This window comes from Piliocolobus tephrosceles, chromosome 5 (assembly GCF_002776525.5).
Source record: "Piliocolobus tephrosceles isolate RC106 chromosome 5, ASM277652v3, whole genome shotgun sequence".
NCBI classification, from domain to species: domain Eukaryota; kingdom Metazoa; phylum Chordata; class Mammalia; order Primates; family Cercopithecidae; genus Piliocolobus; species Piliocolobus tephrosceles.
Window position 1 is genome coordinate 10,492,277 of NC_045438.1, and position 14,265 is coordinate 10,506,541.

Below are 14,265 nucleotides of genomic sequence, written 5' to 3' on the forward strand. Positions count from 1 at the left end.
AAACTTTGTCTTAACTATCAAGCAGTGGACAAGACAAACAAGCTATTTTCAGATACCTATCCTGTTGATATCCGCTTCAAAGAGAGCTTTGAGACTTGGTTGAATTTTGACTTTAAAAATAGTAAACCAAATGGAAGCCAAAAAGTATCTGAGACAGGTTTCAATCAATTCAGAAGTTTTTTTTTTTTTTGCTGAGGTTAAGGAACATGACCCATGACATAGCTTCAGAAGGTCCTGAGAACACGTACCCAGGGTAGCTGGGTTCCAGCTTGATTTTATACATTTTATGGAGACGGAAGTTACAGACAAAGGCATAAACCCACGTATGTAAGGTATACATTGGTTTGGCCAGCAAGGCTGGGCATCTCGAAGGCAGTGTGTCTGTCCAAGGAGGGGGTGCAGGAGGGGCTGACTTCCAGGTCATAGGTAGATTTAAATATTTCCAGATTGACAATTGGTTCAAAGAATGAAGCTTTGCCTGAAGAGTTGAAATCAGCTTGAGGTAAGTGGGGTCAGGGGCCCTGGAAGATAAGATTCTTGTCATGTGGATGAAACCTCCAAGAAGCAGGCTTTGGAGAGCATAAATGTAAATGTCTCTTATCAAAGGTGTCAGAGCCACAGGGGAGACCTAGTAAGGGAAGGAGATTCTCACCTGTATCCAGCCATTTGAATGCAAGGATCTTTTAGTTATCTGTGGTGGCAAGTGGCAGATATCCAGATATCACAAAAATTATGCATGGACTTTTTGTTTGTTTGTTTTAGCTCATCAGCTATCATTAGTATATTTTATGTGTGGCCCAGGGAAGAAAAAAGGTTGGACACCCCTGCATGCAAACTTCCCCCACAAGAGACATCTTTGCAAGGCCGTTTCAAAATACATCAAGGAAATATATTTTAGGGTAAAATACTTTGATTTCCTTTTAGGGCCTGTGATCTGTCATGTGATGTTATGCTAGTGTCAGGTTGGAGTTAGTATCATATTGCTGTAAGAGCCTGTTCTGTCAGCCTTCGGGTCTCTGTTTTCATGTTCATGCCAGCCAGTTGTGCCTGAACTCCAAAGGGAGGAGGGTATAGCGAGGCAGATCTGACCCCCACCTTCCCTTCATGGCCTGAACTAGTTTTCCAGGTTTATTTGAATCCCCATGGTCAAGAGGAGGGTCCACTTAGTCACTTGGGGGGGCTTAGAATTTTATTGTGGTTTACAATAAAATAGAGATTACTTAGAGGTATAAGTAATCAACATTAACTGGTGAGGTCTTAGAGAACTCAGAAAACCAGATTCAGAAGCAAACCCTCTCCCAGGGTGGCCCCCAGCTGTGGCCAACAATTCGGGAAGCTTCCTCACTGCTGCTGCTCCTAGAAAGCCAGAGCCAGACAAAATGAACAAGTGATTTTTTCCAGTTCAGGCCACTTAGGTAGGATTCCATGATGATTTCTTTTTACCATTTACCCAAAGGAACATTTTGCATATATACAGCCTACGTGTTGAAGCTGTTCCTTCTCACGGAAGGGCATAACCAATTTCTTCACATAAAAAACATCAAACCACCCACACTCCTCCATGATGTAATGCAGGTCCTGCTTTGATGGTGCGCTGACCAGGGATGCTCAGCAGTCTCAGCACTGGGAGTGGTGATTGGAGGCAGATAGCCTGTCCAGGGGATTCTTGAGAGCATCTTTTTTTTGCGAAAGGTATAAGGAGACCCTGGGCAAGCAGCTAGCAGCCCCCTTTTGCAACCCTGCAGAGTCCCAGAGGTCCCAGCAGCCACCGTTCTTCCTCTTAAGCTTGGCTGCCATGGCTGCATCCACTCCACCCTTCAGTGCTTGAAGCCATGTGGTTGTCGCCCTGGAAGGCTCTGCCCTTCTGGTTTTAGACTGCTGTGGAGGAGGGAGCCACTTGGAGATACAAAGCCCACCTCTCCAGAATCTTCCAGGGTCCCCACAAATTATAAAACTATGGTCACACCAGGAAACCAAGGCATTTTCAATAACAACCTTTCCTACTGATTTTCAGCTTCATCTTCCAGAATTTCAGTGCACTGCCATTCATACCATTCATTAACTATTCTTTCGCTAGACCACGAGCAGGTATAAAGCCACAAAGAGGAATTCATCTCACAAGTTAACTACTCCATCAGCTTCCTTCACCCTGAAATCTTTTGGCAGTACAGGATAGAAGGAAGAGCAGGCTTTGCAGTCGGACCGGGGAATGAATCCCAACGTCATCATTACTGGCTGCAAGATTTTGGGAAAGTGGCTTAACTGCTTTCAGTCCAGCTCACAGGATTAATGTCAGGTTTGAACTCAGATAAAGTATGTGAAGGCTCCCTGCCGAGTCTCTGGCTTGTAACAAGTGCCACCAAGTGCTGGTGTCCTTTTTCTGTTTTATGTAAGGTGAGTTGTAGATATCTGCTGTCAGGCCCTGTCCGTGCCACTGGCTGGTGATGTGAACACACCTTGTGTCTTTGCATCTCTGCACCCCAGTTTCATCATCTGACAGTGAATTGCCTGTTCTTCAAGATGTGGAGTTTTTTAAATTATACGATTTAGTTGCACCTTAGGGGATCTCTCTGACTATGGAGGCACAGTAAGGTCCTGAGCGTAGGTGGTCAGCAGCCCAGAAAGGGAGAAGGCCAGGGGCAGACTGGAGAATGGGACTAGTGAGATTCAGATAGGAAGAGCAGGGGCGAAATGGTCAAAGTGAGACTGGAATCAAAAGGTTGGCATAGTTTATTGGCATGCAATAAACTATGATTGCACTTAAGCTTTTAAAAACCAAAAGCGATTTAGTTACCCCACAGTGAGGAACATGGATGCCTATGTCTCCAGTCACTTCTCCGTAGTTAACCTATTTGCAGCCTGGGCTCCATGCAGCTCCCAGCTTGGGGAGGCCCATAGACTTCTTTGTGTGAGGAGCGCACTGCAGCATTCCTGCCCACACACGCCACTGCCACCTTTCTCCTGAGAATGAGTTCTGTTATTATTTCATGTGACCTCACAGCCAGGAGAGCTGGATTGCTGTTTTGCATAACACACATTTAATTTGTTGTTAGACGTGCTATTGAGCCTTGCCTGTGGATCTTCTGTCCTCCTTGTCGGTCCCTGCCTGCTGCAGCCATCCAGGCACTTAGGACGCTTATCTTTTTCTCTACAGCTGCAAGGAGCCCAGTAGTTGGGTTTCCTTAAATGCAAGCAGATGGAAGTGAGCAGGAGTGTGGAGGCAATTAGAGGATTTCCTCCTCCAAGCAGCGCGGGTTTGCTCTCTCTTTGGGTGTGTGGCTGTTCTTGCTCATTTTAATTTTCCATTTGGGTTTTGTCAGGCTGTCAGCTTTTTTTTCCTGACTATATTATGCTGCTGGTTGCAGGAGTTTGCAAAATGGGGTGATTTGGTTGCTTATTGTTTGGAATCAAACTTTTCACAGTAAGGTATGGGTGATGCATGTCATAATGATGATGACACTTCGTATTTGTAAAATATTCTGCAACTTAAAGAATGTTTTCACATACGCCACTGTCTCGTTTGGTCTGGACAGAGGCCCAGAAAAAAAAATGAAGGCTCTACTCAGTCTGCTAGTGTCAAAGTTTTCCCTTATCTTTTTACGCCATCTCTAGTCAAACCACAGCGGAGAGAGTAATCAAATGAAAACTGAAGCCTTCTGCTTTAATCCTTGTCTCCTTCTCCTTTCAGTCAGTTAAATATTTTCCAAACACTTTCTGAATGCACTGTTAGATTCTCTGGCGACAGTTAAATAATCGTAGCAGATAATCGTTGCCGTTGGGGAGCTTTCAATGTAGGTGGGGAAACAAGACGTACAACAATGAGTTTACGCAACAGTGCCTGGCACACAGAAGGCACTAAGGAACTAGGTGCTGAATGAGCGGGTGAGTAAATGAATGTAAAACATAGCCCACCAAAGTCCCGAAGGGCAGGAATCCTTAGGGGGGAACCAAAAGATCCACAGTCCTTGATGAGAATGGGCACTGAGGGTGCAGCACCCTCCGAGTGCCTGTGGGTGCCTGGGAGTGAGCAGGCGAGAGGACCCGTCACCCTTGTGGACAGCCTCCATTCAGTTAGCACCATTCCATGAGGGCTGAAGTAAAGAGGAAGCCATTTGTCTATGAGCTGAGAAGAGTGAGCAGGAAAAATGCCATTCTTTGCTCTTAAGGATGAGACAAGTATAAAGAGAGAGGCAGACAGGTAGACCAGAAGGAAGAGATTGCTCACAAAATTACTGTCAGAAAAAGTGCCAGTGAAATCACTCCACCTTCAAAGATCTATGTCCTGGTTTTGAGAACCTACTATATTGTAGACCTGTGCCAGAAGTCACAAGAAGGCAATGGGGAGAATCAAAGAGATTCTTGGCCCTGGCCCTAACCCTTACGAGACGCTGCCATGCACAGGAAACAGTTAAATAACTTGACTGTCTCACCTGCAAATGATCAAGTGTTGGGTATAAGCCAAGGAGCTGAGTGAGGGGAAGACCAGTGCAGGCCTGAGGAGCTGAGAAGGGAGGCTTATGTGAAGGGTAAGATGCACATGGGCCTGGCCAGTGGACAAGATGTGGGAACTGCATGGACAGTTATGTGGAGGTGCATTCCATCCTGGCTGGAGAGTGTGTGAGGGGCAGTGGGAGATTGGTGGAAAAGATATAGGCCACTGGTATTGAAGGCTGGGAGGCCACGCTTCAGAGCGGAGAAAGTTGCTAATCAGAGAAGCGACATTCTGAAGGTGGTAAGTGGAACTTTGTTCATGCCCAGAATTTTCATTCCCGTCCTGCTGTCCTAAATGCTGGGCTACAGTCTGCACTGTCCCCCACTGATGATCTGAGAGTAAGCCAAAGGAAGGAAGCGTCTTCTTGGGACAGCACTGAGCGTTTTCAGTGTCTCCTGGGGCACTGAGCCATGCCCCAGGGCAAATGCCCAGGGGAGAACAGGAGTTCAGGAGAAAAGGTCGTTCTCCAGTCTAACGGTCAGCAGGACACTTGGCTTTTGTTGGGTGTTTTCACTGCCATGAAACTGTACTTAGTTTGTGAATGTTTTGGTGACCACCAAAAATGTGTATGATGTGAATTCTAGGCATTTTCATTATGGCGGATTTTTAAAAATAATGTCCATATTAATATACACCCCTTGTGTAAAGTCCTTAAAGGTACAGAACACACAGAACAAAGCAAAAGTCACCTATTATCCCGTCACACAGAGATAGTCACACACATCGTTAGTATTTTGTTGAATGTCCTTTCCCGGTGCAAATTTAGGAATTTTTTAAAAAATGGTTTCAAATTGGACTTAATGTTTTATATCCTGCTTGTTTTAACTTAGCAATGCACCATGAATATTTTTTTGTCACTAAATTTATGTTGCAATACGATTTTAGTGCTATGTACTATTCCATTATAGGTATGTACTCTGTTTAATCAATCAAACAGAAAATCAGTCTACTATCTTTGCTTATTTTGGTGTTTCCAGTGAGTTAGGCTTTTAACATATTTTTAAAAACAACATCAGAATCTAGTATTTTCAGATAACCATGTTTTTATTGAGTAAACTGCCCAGTAAGATCCAAGTGAATATAGAACATTCTCTACCCTTTTATCTCATTTTGATTGTCACTTCATTAAAAATGGTAATAAGTCGACCCCCCTGTGGAAAAAAGAAATAGTACATGCCATAGTTTCCTTCTCTAAGACTGTTGAAAACATGAGCTGACCAGGCCCCCATGCCGATGGTCATACCTGAATACAGCGTAAGAGTGTAGGGAACTCAATTGGATCAAGAAGTTCTTAGAACTTAAAAGACATCCTGTGTTTGGTTGTAGTGAAATTTCAACAGAAGTAACTCTACCTGTTATCTTCATGGAAATGAAGAACCAAGCATTCAAGAGCTTTCTTAAGAGCTTTGCCTACCTCTTGACCAACGTCTCCCTTCATAGCATCCATCTCCTTCCTGATGTGGGATGCCATTTTGGAGGGCCGCTTCCTGCTGACTTTATTATAAGCTGTGTAGAAGAGAAGGTGTCAGCCATATTTTTCCTTTGAGGCAGAGTTTGATTTGCAGAGGCCGGGACTTCCTGCTTATGTGTCTTTCCAGTAAATAAGTGTGATTCACCACAGTTCAAAGTAACCCCATCTATAACACCTCATTTTTTTTTTTTTTTGAAGTGAAATTTTTCAATGGGAATAGAATAGAGGGGAATCCTGTAGGTCTTCCATGAAATTATACTCCCTGCCTCTCAGAGTTTTACAGTATAATTAGGTTACTTGTTTTTCTTAGATTTTTTTATTGTGCTGTGCTTATCTGGATGAGGTGCCTGTTGAAGAGCAGGAGATGAAGGTCAAGAGATATAAGCACAGTGCTCAATTTTTTTTAATTACTTTGTCTTACTGTTGCTCATGGATAGAAGTACAGTTTTTCATATTAAACTAATACTTAGCCATTTGCTGAAACCTCTTATCAATTCTAATAATTTATCTGTATTTCTCTTAGGTTTTCTGTGTAACAAACATACCATCTATAAATAATTACAAATTTTAGTTCTTTTTCAATCTTTTATCTTTTATGTATTTATTTTTTCTTTTCCTACCACTCTGGCTAGGACCTGCCGGAAATAGCACAGGGGATAGGAAATAGGGATAGCATAGATTCTTAGCTTGTTCCTGATTTTAAAGGGAAGGCTGTTAGCGTTTCACCAATGAGTGTGGTGCTTACTGCTGGATTTTGGTAAATACTTTCTATTAGATTATGAAAGTTCCCTTCTGACTCTAGTTTGCTAAAAGTTTCTATTTTAAAAAATTATAAATGTGTTAATTATTACTGAATGCCCTTTCTGTATCTATTGATAAGATCATTGGGGTTTTCTCTTTTAATCTGATAGTACAGGAATTGTTGTCATACACTTTTTAAATTTAAATTGTCCTTGCATTATTAGCAAAAATCCACATTAGTCGTGATGTATTTTATGCATTGTTGGGTTCTCTTTGCTGATGTTTTATTTAGGATTTTTACATTTGTATTTATATCTGCGAGTGGTCCATAGTTTTCCTTTTTCCTGCCTCTTGGATTTGGTTCTGAGATTGTCCTAGTGCTTTTCCATTTTCTATCTCCTGCATTTTTTTGTTTGTTTGTTTGTTTGTTTGTTTTGGCTTTTCGCTTTGATCTAAAACACAGATTTTTTTTTTCCATTTTTTTTTTCTCTAAAACCATCTGAACCTAGTGTTTATTCGTTTTTGAATTCTTTGGGGTGGAGGGATGAGTAGCTTTTTAACTAATGAATCAGGTTTTTAAATGGTTATTAGACTATTCAGGTTCCTCTCGTTAGAATAATAATTTGAATTTTTCTGTGATATTCTTTATTTCATTGAAATTTTCAAACTTAATGGCACATATTTCCTCATAGTAGTGTGCTGTTATTTAATCCTTGCTGAATCTGTAGTTATGTTCTCTCATTCATTCCTAATGTTATTATTTGTACCATCTCTGTGTTTTTCTTGATCAGATTTGATTTGTCTGTTATTAGTCTTTCCAAACAAATAGCTTTTCCTTTGTTCATCTTCTCTAGTGTATCTTTGTTTTCTGATTTTAATTTCTACTCTTTATTATTTTCTTCTGCTTTCTTTGGATATACTCTTATTTACTTTGGATATACTCTTATTTACTTTCTGACTTCCTGAGTTGCATACTTATTCATTAATTCTCAGTCCTTTTTTTCTTTCTAGGACAAGATTTAAGTATTTTATTCTAAATAAAACTGTAGTGGAATCTGATACATTCTAATATGGAGTATTTTTATCATCACTCAGTTATAAGAATGTTGTAATTACCATAATTATTTCTTCTTTGATTCATGAGTTTTATTAGCAGCATCATTTTAAATTCCCAAATGAATGAGAGTCTTCAGTAATCATTTGGTTATGGATTTCTAACTTTAAAAATCTATTGTGATCTGGGAATGTTGTTTGTATGATACTATTTCCACAAAATGCATTGAGACTTGGTTTGTGGCCTAGAAGATGGTCAATTCTTTTTAAATATTCCATGAATTTCTTTAGTGCGTATTCTCTGATGGGGGCTGTGGGGACAGAGTTCTAAATATGCCCATTAGATTAAACCTCTTCCTTTCGTTGCTCACATCTTCTGTATCCGTATTAATCTGTCAGTCTCTTCAAGAGAGGTGTTATTAAAATCTCTCACTGTATGTGTCACTTTGCCCTTAAAATTCTGATGATTTGCTTTATAAATGGTTATAACCATTTTCCAAAAAGAATATTAAAGAACTTTCCATTGGCATTATCCGCTTTCCCTCAAAATATGGGTTTTTTTTTTTTTGGCTTCTAAGCAACCATGAATCCAGTTTCTCAGAAGCCCTTGTCTCAAGGCATTTGTTTCCAGATTACCTTGTTAGTGTCCACACTATGGGCTATTTTAGAAAAAAAAAAAATAGCAAAATCATGTAGCTATGATTTTCCTATGCTTGAAGGAGCCTTAAAGCTCATCTAGTCCAGCCAGTATTTGTTCATACAAATTCTGCCAGGAAATCTCTATTGTCAAGGTATTCTTTATCATCTTTAGGACATTCTCATTATTAGAAACAAATCCGAAGAAGAAATTCTGCCATGTAACAACCCATCCATTGTTTAAAAAAAGGCTTGCATTTTCTTGTCTAAGCACAACAATTTCCAGTGTTTGTATTAGTTTTTCTCAACAGAATTTCAGGTCCTTTTAACATCGTATTACTGCTAACACGTTCTAAATTCTGTGTAGTCATGCTTTGAGAGACTATCAGATTATATACACACATACACACATACTCGGCGGGGGTGTGTTTGTGTATTTGTGTTTAGGAATGTTTTAGTGGGCTCCTATTAAGGAAGCCTTTCAGGAAGCTACTCTATACTGAGGCCAAAACCAACTGAACCCATCATACGATTTCTCTCCCTCAAGGACAGCAAATGAGAATGAGCGACTGTGACCCTTGCTTGTTGTTTATAAGCATGTACACCAGGATCTGTGTGATCCTTTTCCTGAAGATAAACAGCATACTGCTCAAGGAAGGACAACAACGCATAGCAACAAATTTCCTGTTTTTTAAAGAAAGATCCAACTTGGTTTAGAAATTGTGCTGGCTTTCTTTCTGTGTTTCTGATAGAGAATAAGGAGAAACTTGCTTCTCATTTGCCGACATGAGCTAAGTGTTATGTCTGAAAGTTCCAGAGATCATAGTTTATACACTGAGGAAAGGTAGTAAAAGGTTTGCAAAGACCTCCTTCCCCGTGGGAGAGGTGCCCTACTGTGCATGCAGGGAGTTGGCTGTGGGTCATGGGCACAGTACCCTTCACCCAATGATTCTTTCCAACCTCAAAAAGCAAACCCCAACTTGGGGCCCAGAACTATTCATACAGTGGAAGAGTTCCACGTTCAGACAGACGATAAAAGAAATATCTTCATATTGCCTAGCATTGTATTTGATACGGAATAGAGGAACAGTATTGTCCTTCTAACCAGGCTCTGTCTCTGAGTGCCTAAAATTTTATTATCATTGCATTTTTAAAAATCAAAGTTCAATCTTACTAGAATGGATAAGTGTAGCTTCTAGTTTGATGAGTCCTTAATTGTTTCTTCCTACTGACCTCCCTAGCTCAGTCTAGCTAAGGGGAGGGCCTCCATTATGACCAGCAAAACTTCTCTCTGGTTAAGCTGAGCTTGGTTTGTTACCCAACTTTACCCAACATGTTTATATCAAAAGCACCTATGTTTCTCAGTGTTACTGGAATCCCAACTTAAGTGAGGCCGGAGCTAATGGTGTATTTCAGTAAATACCGCATTAGATCACACTTTTAAGCAGCTATGTCAAACAATTGACTTAAATTGAAATTACTTTTGGCGAACACTTCCCCCCAAATTGTTTTTACACGTGCTGCTGCTAAACCACATGTCCACTGTCCTGTACTTAGGCAACTTTTTTTGTGGTTCAGGCCCTCACATTTTTCCTTACTAATTTTATCATGTCAGTTGTGGCCTATTACTCCAGCCTACCAAGATATTTTTATAACTTGAGATTGTCACTCCTGTTCTTTCAGAAGTCTGTTCCATCTGAATATTTCACCATGCAAATTTTCAGTATCTTCATCTAAGATGTTGACAAGTTGTTGAAGAGCTCAGAGCCCCATTTTAGGCCTCCTGAGGCCACCTTCTAGGTGAACCTTAGCTCACCAATCAGCCCCACTGAAATATTATAATTCACTTCGTTGTTCTAGTATCTAGCCCACATTTTCCTGTCTTATTCCCAAAGGTATTATTTGGGCCTTTTGGGATAATGCATTGCTGAAGTCCGTAAAGAGCCACACTTCTCTGACCCCTGTCAAAATAGAAAGTGGCATGAATGTTCCTCCTATGAAAGCATCCTGTCTGGAGGATCAGACCAAATGCTAAAACACTTTAGTAGGTTTACCTAAGTATAGCTTGTTTTTCGTGTATCATGCCTTGACACTTCTTCTGCAAGACCAGTTTTTTCTCTAAGACTGATTGATATTGAGATTTCAATATATATAGAAATGGGACTAAATTTTATCCAAAGCTATTTTTGCCTCTATTTTGGGGACCTTCAAGTTAATTTCCCCCACTTACACTAAACTGCCAAATACCAGAATGTGGAAACTTGAATATTAGAGATAAACTAAGTGCCCAGTTCCATTCCACCAGTTCACAGCCCTGTCTATCCCTCCAACATCCCTCCATCCCACCCTCACCACCACCCTCCTAAAGCAAGATTACTAACACTGACCTGGAGTGCTAAAACTTCTTCCTAGCATCTTTCAGGTGCTTTTGTGGCAGAGCCATTCTGTGTGGAGCTGCCAGACCAAGTCACTCTTGCTTAGAACTCTTCAGAGCCTCCCCTCTGAGCTCCAAATTCAGTCCAGTCCTCTCTTGGCTGCCTGTCTGATCAGAGGAGCCACTGCCTCCCCACTCAGACCCTATTCCACCCAGTGGGCTCGTCACTCTTCCCTAAATGTCTTCCATGCCTCCTTGATGCCCATCTTTGCCCTGGCTTTTCCTGTGGCCAGGAATGTCTCAACCCAGCTCTAGATTTAGCAATCTTGCTCCTTTCTCAAACAATATGTCTCTCCTCAATGGAACCTTGACTGATCTCTCCATTGGAAGTGACTTCTTTTTCCACTAAGCTCCTGTTGGCACCCTACACCTTCCAACTGACAATTGTCTTGCGTAGAATTATTTGTACACTTGTTTTATCAAAAGCTGCTCCAGTGGGCTGATAGCTTATTCATCTTTTTAATTCACCAAGGGCTGGGCGTCTAGTAGATAGGATGTGTTTGTTGGATGGGTCATGGGTAGGTGGATAGATGGAGGAATGGATGGAGTTGAGGTTTAAGAGAGGATAAATAACTTGCCAAAATCACAAAGTTGGACTAATAGAATTAATAATAGACTCAGTTCCCAAATTCAGTATTAACTTATTTGTCTAGCACCACTCCACATTCTCTTCCATGGTTTTGCTTGGATCTTTTGGTAGAAGTCTTAGTAATAAACATCCAGTTTTATAAAATATAGTCTTACGTTTGTTTATATTATAAATTTATTACTCCTTGATTTTCATGCTTAGGAATATAAATCTGTGAAAATAACATGGCAGGATTTTCCTACCACATGCTTCAAGCTTAAAAAATATTTGAAGCTAAGCATGGTGGCTCATGCCTGTAATCCTAGCACTTTGAGAGGCCGAGGCAAGAGGATTGCTTGAGCCCAGGAGTTCAACACCAGCCTGGGCAACATAGTGAGACCTTGTTTCTACAAAAAAAAAAAAAAAAAAATCATTTGCATATGGTGGTGCACAGCTGTAGTCCCAAGTACTGGAAGGCATAGGTAGAAGGATAGCTTGAGCCCAGGAGGTTGAGGCTGCAGGGAGCTGTGATCGTGCCACTCCACTCCAGCCTAAATGACAGCGCAAGATGCTGTCTCAAGAAAAGAGAAAGAAAGAATTTGAACGGAAACACTGCCACTTCTGAACATCTGTCCTATGTGATTTAAAATATCTGTGAATACCTTGAAAACGCTGATCTTTTCAACTCTAAAACTCAGAATTATCTTAGTAGTATGCTGTAGTTACACTGTGTCAGCAGTTTTTCGGGGTTTTTGTTGTTAGTTGTTTGTTGTTTTTGTGAGACATGGGCTAGGGATCTGATGTTAAAAATAGAGATTAAGCCCCAGGACAAAATGGCCACCCTACCTAGAGACAGCAGTTCTGGCGGTTCTCAGGCCACAGTGTAACATAAACATGATGTTGTCAACCTGAGCCAGGGCTGATTTGCCTCATTTGAATCTGAAAAGGAGCCCACATCCTTCCTGTTGCTACACAAAGATGCTGAAAAGAATTCACAGAGAAAACAAATGGACTAATACGTGTTATGTTTCCCAGAAGTCCTGTCTCCAGTGCCCCCAAAATAGTAAAATAGTTGGGAATGAGGTTGAGCAAGAAAAGAATAAAGGAATAAAAGTATACAATGCCAAGGAAAGGCCAATAGAAACTACTCTTTTTACTTTGCTTCTCTTAGTGCTTTTTTTTCCAGTGTGACTCTGTAGATAATGGCAAAGAGAAATGCAGGGTCATTTTTTCCATTTTCAAGTAGAACTTATTTTGCACAATAGATCCACTGAGGCTTGCACCCATTCATGGTTTCAACTCCAATCTCTCCACTCTCAACAAAAGTGAAGGTGGCCAATGTGTCCTTTTGTTGTTCTGTGACTTTGCTGCCCCTTTCTTGCTTTTTAAAATAAATTCCTTAGAAGTATGGAATGGCGGGAACACATGCCCTTTGTTTCAGCAATTCAGTCAAAATTTCCCGACTTGCCTTCAGTGTTAGTAAAAAAAAAAAAAAAAAAAAAAAAACAATGACATGAATTATACTGGCATGAATCTAGGTGGTCTGGCCAACAAAGAAAGGAAAGGAGGGAAGAAAATGAAGGAAGAGAGAGGAAGAGCCTGCATCCCTAAAATTTCTTTTCTCAACGAATATTTATGTGGTTACCTCTAGTACAGGCATTTTTGGTCATTGCATTAATTCGTTCTCACATTGTTATAAAGAAATACCTAAGACTGAATAATTTATAAAGAAAAGAGGTATAATTGGCTCATGGTTCTTCAGGTTGTACAGGAAGTATAGTGGCTTCTGCTTCCAGGGAGGCCTCCGAAAGCTTCCAATTATGGTGGAAGGCAAAGGGGAAGTGAGGCATCTCACATGGTGAGAGCAGGAGGAAGAGAGGCCTGGGAGAAAGGTGCTACCCACTTTTAAACAACCAGATCTCTCAAGAACTCACTGTCATGAAGACAGTACCAAGGAGAGTAGTGCTCAACCATTCATGAGAAACTATCCCCATGACCCAATCACCTCCCACTAGGCCTCACCTGCAACGTTGGGGATTACAACTCGACATGAGATTTGGATGGAGACACACATGCAAACTGTATCGGTTATGTTGCAGAAAGTCAGAATGGAAGGAATCTAGAGGCAAATACATAAAGGCAGGAGCTGCTTCAAAATGGACATGTACATTTAGTAGCAGTTGCACATGCTGTCACTCTTGGATCAGAAGTTAAAGATGTCAGATTTAAACTGGATGTAACAGGACAATTCTACAGATGTGGGGATGCAAATTATGGGATTTTTTTTTTCCAGCAGAAATCATGCAGTCTTCCTAGAGGTCTTCATTATAAGCACACTTTCCATCATGTGGGTCATTTATCCCTGTCATTTCTTAATTCCATATTTGTTTCCACACACAGATTTTGAACATATGTTTATTTAAAATATTTATGGGGTATGAATGCTATTTATCTAGCGTTGTGCTGAAAGTTTTACCCTATTAATTATAATTGTGTTATCTACATGTAAGTTTTTTACCTTTTAAGGAAAGAAAAAGGAGAAACTCTACAATCATGTAAAAAAAGTATATAATTTGCCCTGGAGATGCAGAATAACTTCTAGCAGATAATTGCATGCTTTGAACATGAAAAGTAATAGGGTAGAACCTGAACTAAAAGAGGACCAGGTTCTGTTCTCCCTCCCTCGGGGGAGGATATGTTAGAATATTTTGTGTTCATGTTTTAATAAGCTTTCGTTGGATTATTAGGGTGCACTTAAGTTTTTCCATTTTAGAAGTATTCAGTTGGTGCAAAAGTAATTACCAGTTACTAATATAATCTTGTCAAGTAAAACCCACTCGTTGGGGTACACAGAACAAGCACCCTCTTTT

General features: G+C 40.6%; 1 protein-coding gene across 8 annotated transcripts in view; it reads left to right on the plus strand.

The window, feature by feature from the left end:
• FYN (FYN proto-oncogene, Src family tyrosine kinase) overlaps nt 1–14,265 on the plus strand; it is a 208,470-nt gene that overhangs the window by 107,439 nt on the left and 86,766 nt on the right. The window contains exon 1 of one of the 8 annotated variants that reach the window (XM_023219052.3): nt 4,413–4,526. The exons of 5 other annotated variants lie outside the window; for them this stretch is intronic. The gene's annotated coding sequence lies outside the window, so the exon portion shown is untranslated. Of the gene's footprint in view, nt 1–4,412; nt 4,733–14,265 lie in introns of those variants that run through there. 2 more of the 8 variants (XM_023219057.3, XM_023219051.2) reach the window with 2 other exon arrangements.